Source organism: Pinus tabuliformis, chromosome X, assembly GCF_031772625.1.
Source record: "Pinus tabuliformis cultivar Carrire ecotype Pingquan chromosome X, CPIR1, whole genome shotgun sequence".
In the NCBI taxonomy this organism is placed as follows: Eukaryota; Viridiplantae; Streptophyta; class Pinopsida; order Pinales; family Pinaceae; genus Pinus; species Pinus tabuliformis.
This window is the reverse complement of record NC_142308.1, coordinates 1478754898-1478774503: the sequence shown is the minus strand read 5'-3', so window position 1 is coordinate 1478774503 and position 19606 is coordinate 1478754898. Positions and strand designations below refer to the sequence as shown.

Sequence of the window (19606 nt, the reverse complement as noted above, 5' to 3'; positions counted from 1 at the left end):
GAGGTCCTCTGAGATCATGAATCTATTAAGTTTGGAAGTGACTTGATGGGCCCCTCCCCTTTTTTTGTTCCAAGTGAAGGTTCCATTTATTGTTTCAGTATCCACCAGCCTCATGTTCCTAATGAAGTTCTGGAAGGCCATGGAGTCTCTGCCTAGCTGTCTAGTGCCTCCTTTTTTTTTCCGAAAGAGATCTTATCATATTAAAATATCCTGCAATGATCCAGGGCAGAGTGGGATGTCTCTCTCTAAGTTACTCCAGGGAATTTAGAAGCTTGAGCTTATCTGCTAGCTTTTGAGGTCCATAAACATTTGTAATCATGTATATCTCCTTGTACCCCACAGGTTGACAAATCAGGGAAAGGTAGTTCCTGGATGCTTCTGCATCTAGAATTCCCAATTTTTCAGGGTGCCACAAAGTGAGAATCCCCGCCATCGAATGATCTAACTTGACCTCTAAATACTCATAATTGAATAACCACTTATTATGAATATCTCTTATCTTTTCCATCAAATATTTTGTCTCCTGAATAAAAACCATGTCTGGCTTTTCTTCTTTCATTTTGTCACTAAGATTTCTTTGTTTCCTTATATTACCTATTCCTCTAATGTTCCAGGTTATAAACTTCATTAAGAAATATTAGTAAAGGAATAACCGACAAGATCTTTCATCTTACTTGAGTTGATCAACAATTTTCCACACTCGCTCAGCAGTTCATTCTGCCTCTTTCTTCGTCTTTTCCTACCTGAGTTCTTTGGAGATTGGGCTTGAGGATTCTCCATCATCTTGACCCCACGTAGCTCCTGGCTTTCATGATTTCTTTTGACTCCTGCTCCCTTCTCTTGTGACTTCCAGAGAAAGAGTTGTTGTACTCTATCATAATCCTCTTTTGGCAGGGAGTCCACTCCTAGCTCTTTACCTTGTTCTAGAAATTTCTCCAGATCTAAATTTTCCTTATCCAGAATCTCCTGTAATTCATGGTCCTTTGTTCCTACTTCACTTGGAGTCATCTCCTGGTCCTTGCTGATCTCCATCAGGTTTGGTAGATCATCTTTTTGTTGGTTGTCTACTATGATATCCTCCATGTCAGCTACCCTATCCTGCTCTTTTGTTACATTTTCCATGTCCTGGACTGTCTCCTTGATCCCCTCTTCTTCCTCCAGGATCTTGAAACTGTTTTGCCTTATGTGCTTGTCCTCGTTTGCCTTCTTGTGTGGATGCTTTCCTCCTTTTCCTTTACTCCCAAATTTGGTGAAACCCTCGTGATCTCTCTCGACATTGGTTTTTTGATTATCTTCTCTGTTGATTATAGGGCAGTCTCTATATAGATGCGAATGTTCATGGAATTTGTGGCATCTGAATGGTATGTGCTCATAGTCCACTATCTGCACCCATTCTTCATCATATACTTCTAAAATTATCGCTTCTGGCAGGGCTCTAGATAGATCCATTTCCACGCATATTCGTGCAAAGGAGGTATATGTTCCTTTCAGAGTTGCCTCTGAGATTTTTAGAAAATGCCCCAGCTTGTTGCCAATGGTTTTCAAAGATTCTGGCAACCAATAATCCAAAGGAAGGGAATATAGTCTGATCCAAACTGGTACTGAAGTGAATGTTTCACCTTCTGGGAAAAAGTTCATCATCCATAGCCGCATGTAGAGTCATGCTGCAGTGTAGAAATAGGGTCCCCCTTCAAACACTCTGTCTTTGTCTTCTAGGCTTGCGAACAAAACTATGAAAAAGCCCTTAAATCCCATATGTAAATGTATTTCCCCCTTTGGCTTCCAATAGCTTCTTATCCAGACATGTAAAGCCCTTTCTGTCGGCCATAGCCCCATGAACTTGCATATAATTGCATGCTCCGTCATATGATCTCTATGAGCTTGTATCGCTGGGTCGCTTAATACAACCTGAGGAATAATACCTGGTTTGGACTTGCAGACTCCCGTAGTCTTTCTGGAAGTCGATTTTTCACTACTGCCTTCAATCTCCTTTCCTTTTCTTGTTTGCTGTTGATCCCCTTCTTGATCCTGATCTTCGCTTCTTCCAGATGTCCTTTGACTTCTGGTTTCTGAGATCTTGTCCAGTGGTTTTTTGAAATGTTTCTTTCCCGCATTCCGACTTCCTCTTGTGACTGCTTAGCTGTAGGAGGGAGCAACACTCCCCCCTACACTCCCCGCCATGGTACCCTGAATCCAAAATCCTATCTTCAACTCCAACCCTAGCTATCCAACTTCGCCAGAGTCCCTAGATTTATTAATTAATATTGTGAATTAAATTATATTATATTTTAAATATTTTTGAAATTGATAAAATACTAAATTTTTTTTAATTATAAAAATGGTAAAATGTTATAAATTATAAAAATTTATCGAAATTATCCCATATAATTTCAATAATATATAAATATATATATATATATATATAACCTCCAAATTTAAGTATAACAATTAATACAAAATTGTATTAAACATACATTTGAATAGTGAATAAAAAATATAATTAATTATTAATGACAACATTCACCCTAACAATATTTTTTTTAACACTTTTAGAAATATAATTTACAGATATATAAGTGCAAGTATACCCTTTTAAAAATAAGAAGAACATAACGTAAACCATTACTACAATTAGATAAAAAGTTCAAAAATATATCATTTTATTTCCTTAAAAATCAAAATCCGTTAAAATATTACATAAATAATTATGTTCATAATAAAATAACATGATAATTCACGTTTTAGAGTATTTTTAAGTCACTCTCTTTTCACAATTTTTTTTCAATAATAATACATATAAAATATCAAGTTAAAAACATATAGACCAAACTTCATTTGAAATTTATGAAAAACCATTTCATGTCAAACAAGTGCTGCATGCAGCCAGTAGTCCCTGCCATAAGCGAATGGCTTCCCTCAAGCACAAATGAATGAAGCCCTTTTTTGATTTGTGCACCATTTCTCGTGCTTTCGGCAAAGAAGCTAGCTGACATTTTGAAAAAGTCTTGGATAATATTTTAAAGGTGCTGTGGATTGTTTTGCTTCCTTAACGGTAGTTACACCAAGTATCAAATAGACAAATCTAATCAGTGAATAGTTGAATGATATCATGCAGGACTTTTCGTTTCATCCAAGATGGGACGACGGTAAGAGGAAACATAATGCACAAGTCGATCACTCGAAGAAGGTTGGAATTTTAAATTTATGTTAATGTAAATTTGATAACAGTGATTATTTTTTAATACACTCGATTTTAGGTTTTGAATATTTTAGAAACGGTTAAATTTCTTTGTATTTATATATGTAATTTTTTTTTATAATAATTTCTTTGTATTCAGATATGTAATTTTTTTATAATAATGGATTGAAAGCTGTTATTTTCAGAAGAAGAAAAATATGACATTATATTTATTTTAAATTTTCATTTGCAATTAAAACGAAAACTATTCTATATTCAATATGATCTAAAAATTTTATTTACAATTAAAAAAAACTATTCGATATTCAATATGACCTAATATATGATAAAAATTAAGCTTGTTGAGAAAAATAATCAATTATTAGTTAACTGAGATCATAAAAAATAGTATGTTTGGTTTTTATAATTATTTATTTCAAAATTCTTGTTTGGTTTTTATAATTATTTATTTCAAAAATCAGATATGATGTAAAAATCAGAAAGAAATAAAATTACTAACTTTTATATTAAAAAAAAAATAAAAAAATTATTAACTTTTATATTAAAAATATTTTTTTATATGAACCTCCATTATATACATCATTTATTACAGATATAAAGACACCGAGCGTAGGAAAAGACGTGGGGCAAGCATTTGGGGAGTGCATCCAACCCACCTGTCACATCATTGCTATTTCGTAACCTCATAAACTCTTCCTAATTTCTTAACGGATGTGTGTGTCCTCTCCTCTTAGTCGAGTGGCTGGCGTGTTGTGGACCCCAGGCTTGCATGTAAGCCACTGTCCCCTTTTCTTCTTTTGTAAATGACATTTGACCATCCTTCTTATCTCAGCGTGTTGGCCCCAGTCGATTGACATTTGACTGCAGATCAAGAGGTCACTGGTTCTAACTGGGTTGGGCCCTCTTCCATTTCGGCTTCGGCTTTGGCTATGCGAGTTCACAAGTGGTTCGAACCTGGTTGGGTTCTCAAGTTTCTAGATGTTAATTTAAATTGCTAAATACAAGAACCTGCGGATTGGGCCCTCTTCCAAACACACTAGCAACGTTGGGCACTAAATCCTCTAACACGCGACACAATCCAGTGTGGCAAACAAATGATTGAATCAATCTCTTTGAAGGCAACGCAGTACAAGATGGTTGATGTAATTTGTTTGCAGGAGGAGGAAACGAGCAGCTGGAGTGGAGCGCCTGCTTATAAGGATAATAATAACAAAGCTGGAAGTGGAAGTGGAAGTGGAAGCGGAAGAGGAAGCAGGGTTATAAATGCAGTGCTCAAGGCATTATGTGTGGCTGGAGGGGTTTACCTGATTAGGAAATTCTCCAAGTTCACCACTTGGCAGGATCAGAAGCGAATTGTTGCAGAAGCCCTCTGCGCAGAGAAAGTTTCTATATCCACTTGTCCTATTGATTTCATTAGTGGCAAATGCTTGATTTAATTCAAGGTTAAAATACAAACGAAATTGAATTTGTTATTTGCTTCTATGACTCATCAAGCGAGCAAGCAGCAGGGCATCCTATGACCTATTTCAATCTCAGGAATGGTGTTCATCTCAGCCTTTTATTCTTTATTTGTTTGGATTCCTGGTAGCAAGAAAATAGTACTGGGTGGCAACACGTATTTTATGAATACTTCATTTTATTTTAGTTGACAGGTTAAAATAGATCTGGTATGGTGTTCGAAGCACCACGTATCTTATCAGCAATATATTTTATTTTAGTCACAGAAAAGAACACCTGGCTTGAGAAAAAACACCAGGTGTTCCTTGTATAAAATCTGCGGCATCTGTATAAAAATATCATTCAGCTCTATGAATTTGTTAAATTCTAATTTAGAGCAGCGCGGCGGATTCTGGAAAACCACCCGGTCTCCCCGCACCGCCCTTCACCAAAGGCGGTATCTGTAGCTGAGGCTCCGACACAATCACACTCCGCCACGCGTCCTTAGTACGATGCCGAAAACCGCTCTCCCCGGACGCTAAAGTCCGTTTGTTTTGCCCGAGGTTGGCTCCCGAACCTCGTTGGATCAGCCAAGTGATCTGGGCGCGCGATCTAAGCCGTTGATTTCCCGAAGATGCATACCGCCCGTGTCAAATCGATTTTTGCGTGGATTGAAAGTCTCTTTTGTCGTTTTGTGTTGACCGTCGTAGGTGATGAACTTATGGTTTTTAATGTGTCTACGTAGAATTGGGTGGCGGCTTTTAATATGGTTATGGGCATGTGTTTAATATAGTTATGGGCATGTGTTTAATATAGTTATGGGCATATTTTTTTTTATATGTTTGTTTTATATATGTCGTAAAAAGTTTACGTGATATAGTTTTTTTGTGTGTTGTGAGTTGTGGCTACGCACGAAAGTGCGATTTTCTTTCGTAAATGCACAACAGTGCGATATAGAAATGTGTATGTAATGTCTTGATTTAGCCATTGAAGAATAGAGAGCTGTTTTTGTAATATCCACAGCAGTGGAAAATCTGTGAGAGTAACAGAGTTTGTTTTGTGAATCCCTCTTTGCACAGAGGATGAAATATGTATCAGTTCTTTTGTTTTAAATCAATAGAAATGTGTTGTGACTGTGTAATGGACTGTGTTCTGAGTTAATTTGGTTTAAAGAGGTTCTCTGCAAAAGATCCTGGACAGAGTAAACAGAGCATCGTCTCTGTGGTGAATTTTTATTTTGTTTTTGGTATTTTGCACATAAAAAATACCCAACAGTGGTATCAGAGCAAGGCTTAGGCTCTTTAAAGAAGTTAAAGAAGCTGAAGGGAGAAGGTTGTTGCTGCAGCAAAACTTCTCAGGCAGATAGAAGACTCAGACAACGAAGGATTCAGGTATTCCTCATAGCTATCTTGTTTGTTATTGAAGAGACAGTCAGTTTTTAAATACACAGTCAAGGAATGGCTAGCACAAGCACTGGTATGGGTATGTTTAATACCTAGCTCCCACAGTTTAATGGGAAGAACTATGACTACTGGTCAATAAATATGAAAGCCCTATTTGCTTCCCAAGACTTATGGGAAATAGTTGAGGAAGGTTTTGAAGAACCAGCAGATGAAACTGAGTTCAATGCATTAACTCATGGAGAGAAGGATCTGCTGAAGAGCAATAAGAAAAAGGATTCAAAAGCCCGTATGTTGTTGTATCTAGCAGTGGACCAGAGTATATTTCCAAGGTTAGCAGCAGCTAAGACAGCAAATGAAGCATGGCAAACCCTCAAGACAGCCTATCAAGGCATGGAGAGAGTGAAGACAGCAAAACTACAATTGCTGAGGAAGGATTTTGAGAATCTGTGCATGAAGGAGTCAGATAACATTGACTCATTCTTAACTCATGTGATTGGTGTAATCACACAAATGAGAATTCATGGAGAAACCATTGAAGACAGAAGGATTGTGGAGAAAATATTGAGGGTCTTACCCTCAAGGTTCGATGCCATAGTCACCACCATTGAAGAGACAAAGGATCTCTCAAACTATTCAGTTGATGAGCTACATGCATCACTGATAACTCATGAGTAGAGGTTGAGTAGGAATGAAAAATCATCCCTTGAGCAAGCCTTCAAGACCCAGATGTCCTTTGGAAGAGGAAGGGGTCAAGGAAGAGGAAACCAAAGAGGAAGAGGCAGAAGCCAGAACAGAGGAGGAAGGAACAGCCCATCAAATGCACAAGGAAGAGGCAGCAATCCAAATCAGAACCAAGGTCAAGGCAGCAGCCAAGAAAGAGATCAGTATCAGGCTCAAGGACAAAGGTATGATAAATCTAATGTTCAATGCTATTATTGCAAAAAGTATGGACATTATGCTAGTGATTGTAGAAAGAAACAGCATGATATGAACAGTAGACAGAATTCAAATGTTACAAGAGAAAACAGCAGTCATGAAAATGTCCTGTTAGCTTGTAACATGGCTGAAACACATAGTGAAGACATATGGTTTTTAGACTCAGGTTACAGCAACCATATGACAGGGAATATAGCCCTCTTTTCAGCCTTAAATCAGAATTTGAAATCAGAGGTCACACTAGGAACTGATAGTAAAGTGTCTGTTATGGGAAAAGGGGAGGTAAAAATATTTACAAAGCAAGGAGAAAGGAAAACCATAGCAGATGTTTACTATGTCCCCGGAATGAGATGTAACCTCTTGAGTATTGGACATCTTGTCCATAAGGGGTACAATGTTTTCTTTAAAAATGATGTTTGCACCATCATGGATATACCACCCAGCAAAAGATGCATTGCTGAAGTGAAGATGACAAGGAACAGGATGTTCCCTCTTCGGATCAGGGCAGACTTGAAGAACAAGAAGGAAATGGCAGCAGTCACCTAAGAGGCCTTCCAAAGCGTCCCAAAGGATGAAAATTGGTTATGGCACTTGAGATTCGGGCATCTAAATTTTGGAGGTCTAAACTTATTGAGCAGAAAAGGAATGGTAAAGGGATTACCATTAATAGAGAAACCGGACAGCCTTTGTGAAGGTTGTATATTGGGCAAACAACATAGAGAGAGTTTTCCATCAGGGAAAAGTATAAGGGCAAAGGCACCCTTAGAGATTATCCACTCAGATTTGTGTGGACCAATGCAAGCTCCATCATTAGCTGGCAGCCTATATTTCTTGACATTCATTGATGATTTTACAAGAAAGACTTGGATATATTTCCTCAAGAACAAAAGTGAAGTCTTTGAGAAATTCCAAAACTTCAAAGCACTTGTGGAGAACCAAAGCGGGCTGCACATAAAAGTATTGAGAACTGATAGAGGAGGTGGGTATATCTCAAATGAATTCCTAAAGTTTTGTAGAGAAAATGGAATACATAAACAATTCACAACTCGGTACACCCCACAGCAAAATGGAGTTGCTGAAAGGAAGAACAGAACCATCATGGAGATGGCAAGGAGCATGTTGAAGGCAAAGCATTTGCCAAATGAGTATTGGGCTGAAGCTGTACATTGTACAGTTTATATTTTGAACAGGTGTCCTACAAAGGCAGTCATGAACAAAGTGCCAGAAGAGGCATGGAGTGGGAGAAAGCAAGTAGTCACGCACATGAGAGTTTTTGGGTGTGTGGCCTATGCACACATTCCAGATAAGCTAAGGAAGAAGTTGGACAGCAAAGGGGAGAAGTGTATCCTTGTTGGATATAGTGATGAATCCAAAGCCTACAGGCTGTATATCCCATCTACCAAGAAATTTTTTGTAAGCAGGGATGTTCAATTCATTGAAGAGGAAGCTTGGGATGGAAGCATCGAGAAAACAGTGAATGTTAAAAACTGTTTGTCTCATGATGAGGATGAAGAGGAAGTGGCTGAAATGAATCCCCAAACAGCAGCACCAACACAAGAACATCTAGGTACACCATTGAGGATCAATGAGAGTGTTTCTCCAAGCACACCATAAGGAGGAAATTCAAGTGCATCTTCAAGCACTTGCACACCGAATGAAAGAGGTAAGAAATTCAGAAACTTAAGTGAGATTTATGAAGAAGGAATGAATTCCTTATTTGCCTTGTTTTGTCATGTTGATGATCCTATTCATTTTGAAGAAGCTATTAAAGATAGAAAATGGATAGAAGCTATGGATGAGGAAATGAATGCCATAGAAAGAAACAAAACATGGGATTTGGTTGAGTTACCAAAAGGCAAAGAAGTCATTGGTGTGAAATGGGTCTACAAGACCAAGAGCAATGCTGCAGGCAAGATTGAAAGGCATAAAGCAAGGTTGGTTGTCAAAGGCTACGAGCAGCAGTATGGGAGAGATTATGAGGAGACTTTCGCCCTGGTTGCAAGAATGGAAACAGTGAGAGCAGTGCTGTCCATAGCAGCTCAAAACAAATGGAAAGTCTACCAAATGGATGTGAAATCAGCATTCCTAAATGGAGTGTTAATGGAAGAGGTTTATGTGGAACAGCCTCTCGGATATGAGAAGAAAGGAGAAGAGCACAAAGTGTGCAAATTGAAGAAAGCTCTTTATGGGCTGAAGCAAGCACCAAGAGCATGGTACAGCAGGATAGATTCATATCTATTGGATAATGAATTTGACAAATGTGAAGGAGAACCCACAGTCTACATCAAGGAAAAGGATCGTAAAATTTTGATTGTTGTCTTATATGTTGATGATGTTATTTTCACTGGTAATGATGATCAGCTCATTGAGAATTTTAAATCAGTCATGAAAGAGGAATTTGAAATGACTGACATGGGTTTGTTGAGATACTTCTTAGGCATAGAAGTAGATAAAAATGAAAAAGGAATTTTTATATCTCAAGCAAGATATGTAAATCAAGTTTTGGGCAGATTTAAGATGGAAGAATGCAAGGCAGCAATCACTCCCACAGTGATGGGATTAAAACTCAGCAGAGAGGACAGCAGCAAGGATTTTGATCCTAGCCTGTACAAAAGCATTGTGGGCAGCCTTATGTATTTAACAGAAACTAGGCCTGATTTAATGTATGCTGTTAGTTTAATTTCCAGATTTATGGAGAGGCCAAAGGAGGTACATTGGCAGGCAGCAAAGAGAATTTTGAGGTATGTGAAAGGTACCAAAATGTTTGGAATTCTATATCATGCCTCAGAACATTCAGATTTGGTTGGGTACACAGATAGCGATTGGGCTAGAAGTGTAGATGATCGGAAGAGCACTTCCGGTTATGTTTTTAACATGGGTTCAGGAGCCATTTCATGGGCTTCTAAGAAGCAATCCATTGTAGCATTGTCTACAGCAGAGGCAGAATATGTGGCAGCGACAGCAGCAGCATGTCAGGCAGTATGGATGAGAAGGATGTTGAGAAGCTTAGGCCAAGAGCAGGCAAAAGCAATAGTGGTCTTTTGTGACAATAGCTCAGCTATTGCCTTGTCAAAGAATTCAGTGTTTCATAAGAGAACGAAACACATCAATACTAGGTTTCACTACATCAGAGAATTGGTGAACAATGGCGAAATCGTCCTAGAACATTGCAGGACCCAGGAACAGGTTGCAGACATCTTGACAAAGCCACTGGTTCAGAAGAGTTTCGAATTTTTTAGAAAATGCTTGGGAATGACCGAATGCGCGACTGTTAAAATTAAAGGGGAGTGTTAAATTCTAATTTTGAACAGCGCGGCAGATTATGGAAAACCACCCGGTCTCCCCGCACCGCCCTTCACCAAAGGCGGTATTCGTAGCTGAGGCTCCGACACAATCACACTCCACCACGCGTCCTTAGTACGATGCCGAAAACCGCTCTCTCCCCGGACGCTAAAGTCCGTTTGTTTTGCCCGAGGTTGGCTCCCGAACCTCGTTGGATCAGCCAAGTGATCTGGGCACGCGATCTAAGCCGTTGATTTCCCGAAGATGCATACCGCCCGTGTCAAATCGATTTTTGCGTGGATTAAAAGTCTCTTTTGTCGTTTTGTGTTGACCGCCGTAGGTGATGAACTTATGGTTTTTAATGTGTCTACGTAGAAATGGGTGGCGGCTTTTAATATGGTTATGGGCATGTGTTTAATATAGTTATGGGCATATTTTTTTTTATATGTTTGTTTTATATATGTCGTAAAAAGTCTACGTGATATAGTTTTTTTGTGTGTTGTGAGTTGTGGCTACGCACGAAAGTGCGATTTTCTTTCATAAATGCACAGCAGTGTGATATAGAAATGTGTATGTAATGTCTTGATTTAGCCATTGAAGAATAGAGAGCTGTTTTTGTAATATCCACAGCAGTGGAAAATCTGTGAGAGTAACAGAGTTTGTTTTGTGAATCCCTCTTTGCACAGAGGATGAAATATGTATCAGTTCTTTTGTCTTAAATCAATAGAAATTTGTTGTGACTGTGTAATGGACTGTGTTCTGAGTTAATTTGGTTTAAAGAGGTTCTCTGCAAAAGATCCTAGACAGAGTAAACAGAGCATCGTCTCTGTGGTGAATTTTTATTTTGTTTTTGGTATTTTGCACATAAAAAATACCCAACAGTGGTATCAGAGCAAGGCTTAGGCTCTTTAAAGAAGTTAAAGAAGCTGAAGGGAGAAGGTTGTTGCTGCAGCAAAACTTCTCAGGCAGACAGAAGACTCAAACAACGAAGGATTCAGGTATTCCTCATAGCTATCTTGTTTGTTATTGAAGAGACAGTCAGTTTTTAAATACACAGTCAAGGAATGGCTAGCACATACACTGGTATGGGTATGTTTAATACCCAGCTCCCATAGTTTAATGGGAAGAACTATGACTACTGGTCAATAACTATGAAAGCCCTGTTTGCTTCCCAAGACTTATGGGAAATAGTTGAGGAAGGTTTTGAAGAACCAGCAGATGAAACTGAGTTCAATGCATTAACTCAGGGAGAGAAGGATCTGCTGAAGAGCAATAAGAAAAAGGATTCAAAAGCTAGTATGTTGTTGTATCTAGCAGTGGACCAGAGTATATTTCCAAGGTTAGCAGCAGCTAAGACAGCAAATGAAGCATGGAAAACCCTCAAGACAGCCTATCAAGGCATGGAGAGAGTGAAGACAGCAAAACTACAATTGCTGAGGAAGGATTTTGAGAATCTGTGCATGAAGGAGTCAGATAACATTGACTCATTCTTCACTCATGTGATTGGTGTAATCACACAAATGAGAAATCATGGAGAAACCATTGAAGACAGAAGGATTGTGGAGAAAATATTGAGGGTCTTACCCTCAAGGTTCGATGCCATAGTCACCACCATTGAAGAGACAAAGGATCTCTCAAACTATTCAGTTGATGAGCTACATGCATCACTAATAACTCATGAGCAGAGGTTGAGTAGGAATGAAAACTCATCCCTTAAGTAAGCCTTCAAGACCCAGATGTCCTTTGGAAGAGGAAGGGGTCAAGGAAGAGGAAACCGAAGAGGAAGAGGTAGAAGCCAGAACAGAGGAGGAAGGAACAACCCATCAAATGCACAAGGAAGAGGCAGCAATCCAAATCAGAACCAAGGTCAAGGCAGCAGCCAATAAAGAGATCAGTATCAGTCTCAAGGACAAAGGTATGATAAATCTAATGTTCAATGCTATTATTGCAAAAAGTATGGACATTATGCTAGTGATTGTAGAAAGAAACAGCATGATATGAACAGTAGACAGAATGCAAATGTTACAAGAGAAAACAACAGTCATGAAAATGTCCTGTTAGCTTGTAACATGGCTGAAACACATAGTGAAGACATATGGTTTTTAGACTCAGGTTGCAGCAACCATATGACAGGGAATATAGCCCTCTTTTCAGCCTTAAATCAGAATTTGAAATCAGAGGTCACACTAGGAACTGATAGTAAAGTGTCTGTTATGGGAAAAGGGGAGGTAAAAATATTTACAAAACAAGGAGAAAGGAAAACCATAGCAGATGTTTACTATGTCCCCGGAATGAGATGTAACGTCTTGAGTATTGGACAGCTTGTCCATAAGGGGTACAATGTTTTATTTAAAAATGATGTTTGCACCATCATGGATATACCACCCAGCAAAAGATGCATTGCTGAAGTGAAGATGACAAGGAACAGGATGTTCCCTCTCCGGATCAGGGCAGACTTGAAGAACAAGAAGGAAATGGCAGCAGTCACCCAAGAGGCCTTCCAAAGCGTGCCAAAGGATGAAAATTGGTTATGGCACTTGAGATTCGGGCATCTAAATTTTGGAGGTCTAAACTTATTGAGCAGAAAAGGAATGGTAAAGGGATTACCATTAATAGAGAAGCCGGACAGCCTTTGTGAAGGTTGTATATTGGGCAAACAACATAGAGAGAGTTTTCCATCAGGGAAAAGTATAAGGGCAAAGGCACCCTTAGAGATTATCCACTCAGATTTGTGTGGACCAATGCAAGCTCCATCATTAGCTGGCAGCCTATATTTCTTGACATTCATTGATGATTTTACAAGAAAGACTTGGATATATTTCCTCAAGAACAAAAGTGAAGTCTTTGAGAAATTCCAAAACTTCAAAGCACTTGTGGAGAACCAAAGCGGGCTGCACATAAAAGTATTGACAACTGATAGAGGAGGTGAGAATATCTCAAATGAATTCCTAAAGTTTTGTAGAGAAAATGGAATACATAAACAGTTCACAACTCGGTACACCCCACAGCAAAATGGAGTTGCTGAAAGGAAGAACAGAACCATCATGGAGATGGCAAGGAGCATGTTGAAGGCAAAGCATTTTCCAAATGAGTATTGGGCTGAAGCTGTACATTGTACAGTTTATATTTTGAACAGGTGTCCTACAAAGGCAGTCATGAACAAAGTGCCAGAAGAGGCATGGAGTGGGAGAAAGCAAGTAGTCACCCACATGAGAGTTTTTGGGTGTGTGGCCTATGCTCACATTCCAGATAAGCTAAGGAAGAAGTTGGACAGCAAAGGGGAGAAGTGTATCCTTGTTGGATATAGTGATGAATCCAAAGCCTACAGGTTGTATATCCCATCTACCAAGAAATTTTTTGTAAGCAGGGATGTTCAATTCATTGAAGAGGAGGCTTGGGATGGAAGCATCGAGAAAATAGTGAATGTTAAAAACTGTTTGTCTCATGATGAGGATGAAGAGGAAGTGGCTGAAATGAATCCCCAAACAGCAACACCAACACAAGAACAACTAGGTACACCATTGAGGATCAATGAGAGTGTTTCTCCAAGCACACCATAAGGAGGAAATTCAAGTGCATCTTCAAGCACTTGCACACCGAATGAAAGAGGTAAGAAATTCAGAAACTTAAGTGAGATTTATGAAGAAGGAATGAATTCCTTATTTGCCTTGTTTTGTCATGTTGATGATCCTATTCATTTTGAAGAAGCTATTAAAGATAGAAAATGGATAGAAGCTATGGATGAGGAAATGAATGCCATAGAAAGAAACAAAACATGGGATTTGGTTGAGTTACCAAAAGGCAAAGAAGTCATTGGTGTGAAATGGGTCTACAAGACCAAGAGCAATGCTCAAGGCAAGATTGAAAGGCATAAAGCAAGGCTGGTTGTCAAAGGCTACAAGCAGCAGTATGGGAGAGATTATGAGGAGAATTTCACCCCGGTTGCAAGAATGGAAACAGTGAGAGCAGTGCTGTCCATAGCAGCTCAAAACAAATGGAAAGTCTACCAAATGGATGCGAAATCAGCATTCCTAAATGGAGTGTTAATGGAAGAGGTTTATGTGGAACAACCTCTCGGATATGAGAAGAAAGGAGAAGAGCACAAAGTGTGCAAATTGAAGAAAGATCTTTATGGGCTGAAGCAAGCGCCAAGAGCATGGTACAGCAGGATAGATTCATATCTATTGGATAATGAATTTGACAAATGTGAAGGAGAACCCACAGTCTACATCAAGGAAAAGGATGGTAAAATTTTGATTGTTGTCTTATATGTTGATGATGTTATTTTCACTGGTAATGATGATCAACTCATTGAGAATTTTAAATCAGTCATGAAAGAGGAATTTGAAATGACTGACATGGGTTTGTTGAGATACTTCTTAGGCATAGAAGTAGATCAAAATGAAAAAGGAATTTTTATATCTCAAGCAAGATATGTAAATCAAGTTTTGGGCAGATTTAAGATGGAAGAATGCAAGGCAGCAATCACTCCCACAGTGATGGGATTAAAACTCAGCAGAGAGGACAGCAGCAAGGATTTTGATCCTAGCCTGTACAAAAGCATTGTGGGCAGCCTTATGTATTTAACAGCAACTAGGCCTGATTTAATGTATGCTGTTAGTTTAATTTCCAGATTTATGGAGAGGCCAAAGGAGGTACATTGGTAGGCAGCAAAGAGAATTTTGAGGTATGTGAAAGGTACCAAAATGTTTGGAATTCTATATCATGCCTCAGAACATTCAGATTTGGTTGGGTACACAGATAGCGATTGGGCTGGAAGTGTAGATGATCAGAAGAGCACTTCCGGTTATGTTTTTAGCATGGGTTCAGGAGTCATTTCATGGGCTTCTAAGAAGCAATCCATTGTAGCATTGTCTACAGCAGAGGCAGAATATGTGGCAGCGACAGCAGCAGCATGTCAGGCAGTATGGATGAGAAGGATGTTGAGAAGCTTAGGCCAAGAGCAGGCAAAAGCAACAGTGGTCTTTTGTGACAATAGCTCAGCTATTGCCTTGTCAAAGAATTCAGTGTTTCATAAGAGAACGAAACACATCGATACTAGGTTTCACTACATCAGAGAATTGGTGAACAATGGCGAAATCGTCCTAGAACATTGCAGGACCCAGGAACATGTTGCAGACATCTTGACAAAGCCACTGGTTCAGAAGAGTTTCGAATTTTTGAGAAAATGCTTGGGAATGACCGAATGCGCGACTGTTAAAATTAAAGGGGAGTGTTAAATTCTAATTTTGAACAGCGCGGAAGATTCTTGAAAACCACCCGGTCTCCCCGCACCGCCCTTCACCAAAGGCGGTATCCATAGCTGAGGCTCCGACACAATCACACTCCGCCACGCGTCCTTAGTACGACACCGAAAACTGCTCTCCCCGGACGCTAAAGTCCGTTTGTTTTGCCCGAGGTTGGCTCCCGAACCTCGTTGGATCAGCCAAGTGATCTGGGCGCGCGATCTAAGCCGTTGATTTCCCGAAGATGCATACCGCCCGTGTCAAATCGATTTTTGCGTGGATTGAAAGTCTCTTTTGTCGTTTTGTGTTGACCGCCGTAGGTGATGAACTTATGGTTTTTAATGTGTCTACGTAGAATTGGGTGGCGGCCTTTAATATGGTTATGGGCATGTGTTTAATATAGTTATGGGCACATTTTTTTATATGTTTGTTTTATATATGTCGTAAAAAGTCTACGTGATATAGTTTTTTTGTGTGTTGTGAGTGGTGGCTACGCACGATAGTGCAATTTTCTTTCGTAAATGCACAACAGTGCGATATAGAAATGTGTATGTAATGTCTTGATTTAGCCATTGAAGAACAAAGAGCTGTTTTTGTAATATCCACAGCAATGGAAAATCTGTGAGAGTAACAGAGTTTGTTTTGTGAATCCCTCTTTGCACAGAGGATGAAATATGTATCAGTTCTTTTGTTTTAAATCAATAGAAATGTGTTGTGACTGTGTAATGGACTGTGTTCTGAGTTAATTTGGTTTAAAGAGGTTCTCTGCAAAAGATCCTGGACAGAGTAAACAGAGCATCGTCTCTGTGGTAAATTTTTATTTTGTTTTTGGTATTTTGCACATAAAAAATACCCAACAGAATTATAAATAACCATAGTCTTTCAAAACGTGAAGTATAAATATTAAAGAGCAGAAGTTATGAACTGTAAATAGCAATTTAATTAGGGTTTTAACTAAAAGTGCGAATAAAACGACAACAGTCAGCTGAGAGCATTGTTGCAAAAGGAAAAAATTGTAGCGTTTCTTATTTGGAAATGTGGTATTCTACGATCTTCTGCATCAATGCTTTGTATTCGGTCAGTTGTAATTTTTTTAATTAAAATCCTTTACTTTAGCCTGACGTCTATATGGTTCCTCTGCTATTCTCACTGGCTCTTCAAATGGTTCCGAATCCGTGTATGGGAAGAAAACTATGTTTCCACCGCATCAGATTCCATCACTTTTGTATTTTGTTGTTTTAAAATCCGATTTCCAGAATATCCAGCTGGTTAGGGGAGGCAATTCTGTAAATCGCTTAGCTAAACTTGTGTGTAAAGGAAAAAGAAAAGCACGAAAACATCAAAGTATTTTACCAAATAATTCCGATTCTGAAGTGTGCTTCACCACAACAGTTACTATTCCGAGTAGACTGAAGTAGTTTGGCCCGTACATTTCCATCAAGATGTAGATCCTAAATATATACAGAAATCATTGAATATTTCCCCAGAGACATCGGTATGGATTATATTTCATATTATAAAGCGCATCAGCATTTACATTAAAGTAGGTTGTATATTTCACACATGTACATTAGCTTATGTTGGAAATGACGTTATTTAACGGGTTTGCTATGATAACTCCATGGATGGAGGCACTTTGAATTCCGATAATGACTCAGAGAAAAAAATTGGGACGCAGCAGTTGAAAATTATACAAAATGCATTGACGCCACTCACCTTCAGCTCAAGGAGAGCGTGTTGAATGACCACCAGTGTTCTGCACGCGGCTTCCACAGAGGTGATTTATCATTAATTTCCGGCAGCAATGCAGCAGGTTAGCATTCTAGCAATTTGATTAGGGAAATTTATGTACTCATTTAATGAGGAAACATATTGATGCATATGCAATTCGTAATTGCTTCTAGTTTATGATCCTATTGGTACTTTGCAGAATTACCTTCTGGAAGATTGTTAAGAACAAATCTACGCAACAGTTCTCTGGATTTCCGTATGTTTCCACGCTTTTGAATTGCTTACTTTCTGCATGGTATGGCATGCCGGTTGTATCACCCAATGACCTTCTTATGAGCACGGTTAACGGAACTGGGGCCACCATAGAACTCTGCTACGTAATTGTGTTCATCTGCTATATTCGCGACGAGAAATACAGGGTAAGTATAGTATTGATTAATAAATTTGTTTCGAGGACGATGATCCCCATTTGAATGATGACAATGAAACAGGTGAAGATATTTGGCCTTTTGGTAGCTGTTCTCACCTTTTCTGCAATGGTCGTCCTGGTGTCGCTGTTGGCACTCCACGGAACAACTAGAGGGTTATTTTGCGGCTTCATTTGAGCAATCTCCTCCATATGTATGTACGGATCTCCTCTGTCAGTAACGGTAAATCTCTTTACTTCCTCCTTACCAAAGATAATTCTAATTTATGTTTTTCCTAAGAGAATATGTTTTTCCTTGATAAATTTAGGTTAAAATTAAAAAATAAAGTTTATCTTAAAACTAAAAAATAAAATATATATGTCTTAATAAACTTAATCGTAAAAACTAATCTTATTTTAAAACTAAATTATTATTATTATAATAAAATAATATTTAGATTTTTGCAAAATAATGACACTGTTATATTGTATGTAATTCAATCTCATTAGAAATAAATCATTCTACCCAAATCTATAAAAATAGATACCTTCAAAAGTGAAAAAATGGTTTATATTTGAAGTGACCCGAAGCGTGATTTCGATGGTGTGCAGATGTTGGTGATTAAGACGAAGAGCGTAAAGTATATGCCATTCTTCCTGTCTCTCTTTGTCTTCCTATGCGGCACCTCCTGGTTCATATTTGGCCTCTTGGGAAACGATCCATTCGTTTATGTAGGTTTAACCATAGATGATAAATATATTGATTCACCATTTAGGTACATTTGATAAACAGTTTTGGGTTTCATGAATGAATAACCTTCCGCATAAAGATTTAATTATGTGTATTATCCTCTAATTTCTGGAAGCCCTCTATAAGAAAGAATAAAATAAATATTATTGAGCACACCACTTTCAGTACTCTATTATATTCCCTTACATGCAATCTTTATCTTTGCAACCTAAAATTCTTATAAAACCGGAATTTAGAAAACTCTATTTTGACGTAACTCTATGTTAACGCTGTATTAATGAGATGGACCTGTTAATTTCTTAAATGGATTTATGTATCCACAGGTACCAAATGGGTCTGGAAGTGTGCTCGGAGCATTGCAGTTGATTCTGTATGTTATTTACAAAGACTGGAAGAAGAACAACAGTGATACATCGTCTCCTCCTCTAGAAATGGAGGGAAAGGTACAGGACGTTGATCAAATGACCGATGTCGAAAAGGGATCTTATGTGTAGGGAAAAGCAAATTGTGCTCCTATAATGAAAACAATTTTGAGGTAGGAAGCATAACCAAATTCTCTGATAACACTTCAGGAAATTAAAAGAAGAAAGATGAAGAAATCAAATACCTGTTGAAACTGCTTCACATGGGTGAAGCTGTCAAGCATCTGGGCACGTGCATCTATGAGGTGGGATCTCACGGTGCATGGCTTCCCTGGCTCACTCGATGTTATGTTGATGGCTTCAGTGTAGATCAAAAGAACTCACCAGAGTTAGGAACGAGTACACAGAGTTGAAAGGCTCCTCACAGGGTTCTCTGTTTGTTTGTGATATAAGCTTTGACAGGGTTCCATACGCTGACAGGTGGTCAACATGCAAATATCTCTATGAACAAATGTCTAAATTAGTTGTTGGCGTAAGGTGGAACAAGCCCTAGAAATAAAGAACTTAGGATAAGATGATATTGCAAACTTTGCCTCCACAGCGTACTTTGGATAATATGAGATTGCCTCAATAATTTTGCATCGGGCAACGTGAAGGCTGCAATAAGACCTCAATTGTTTGCCGAACCAAAAACTTTGGGTAAAATTTTGTTGAATAAAATTGGGAGCATCAAAATTAGGTTAAAATGTGAAAACACAGAAAATAAAATGGTCAAAGTATCAAGTAATGGTAGGTCAACGATCGATCGATCGCTATTAGTCCCAGGCAGGGACTAATAAATAAGGGTGAATAT

At 38.6% G+C, this 19606-nt stretch overlaps 1 pseudogene; it reads left to right on the top strand.

The window, feature by feature from the left end:
* LOC149145589 (bidirectional sugar transporter SWEET1-like) overlaps positions 1-19106 on the top strand; it is a 41613-nt pseudogene extending 22507 nt beyond the window's left edge.
* Positions 19107-19606: the final 500 nt, after the last annotated feature.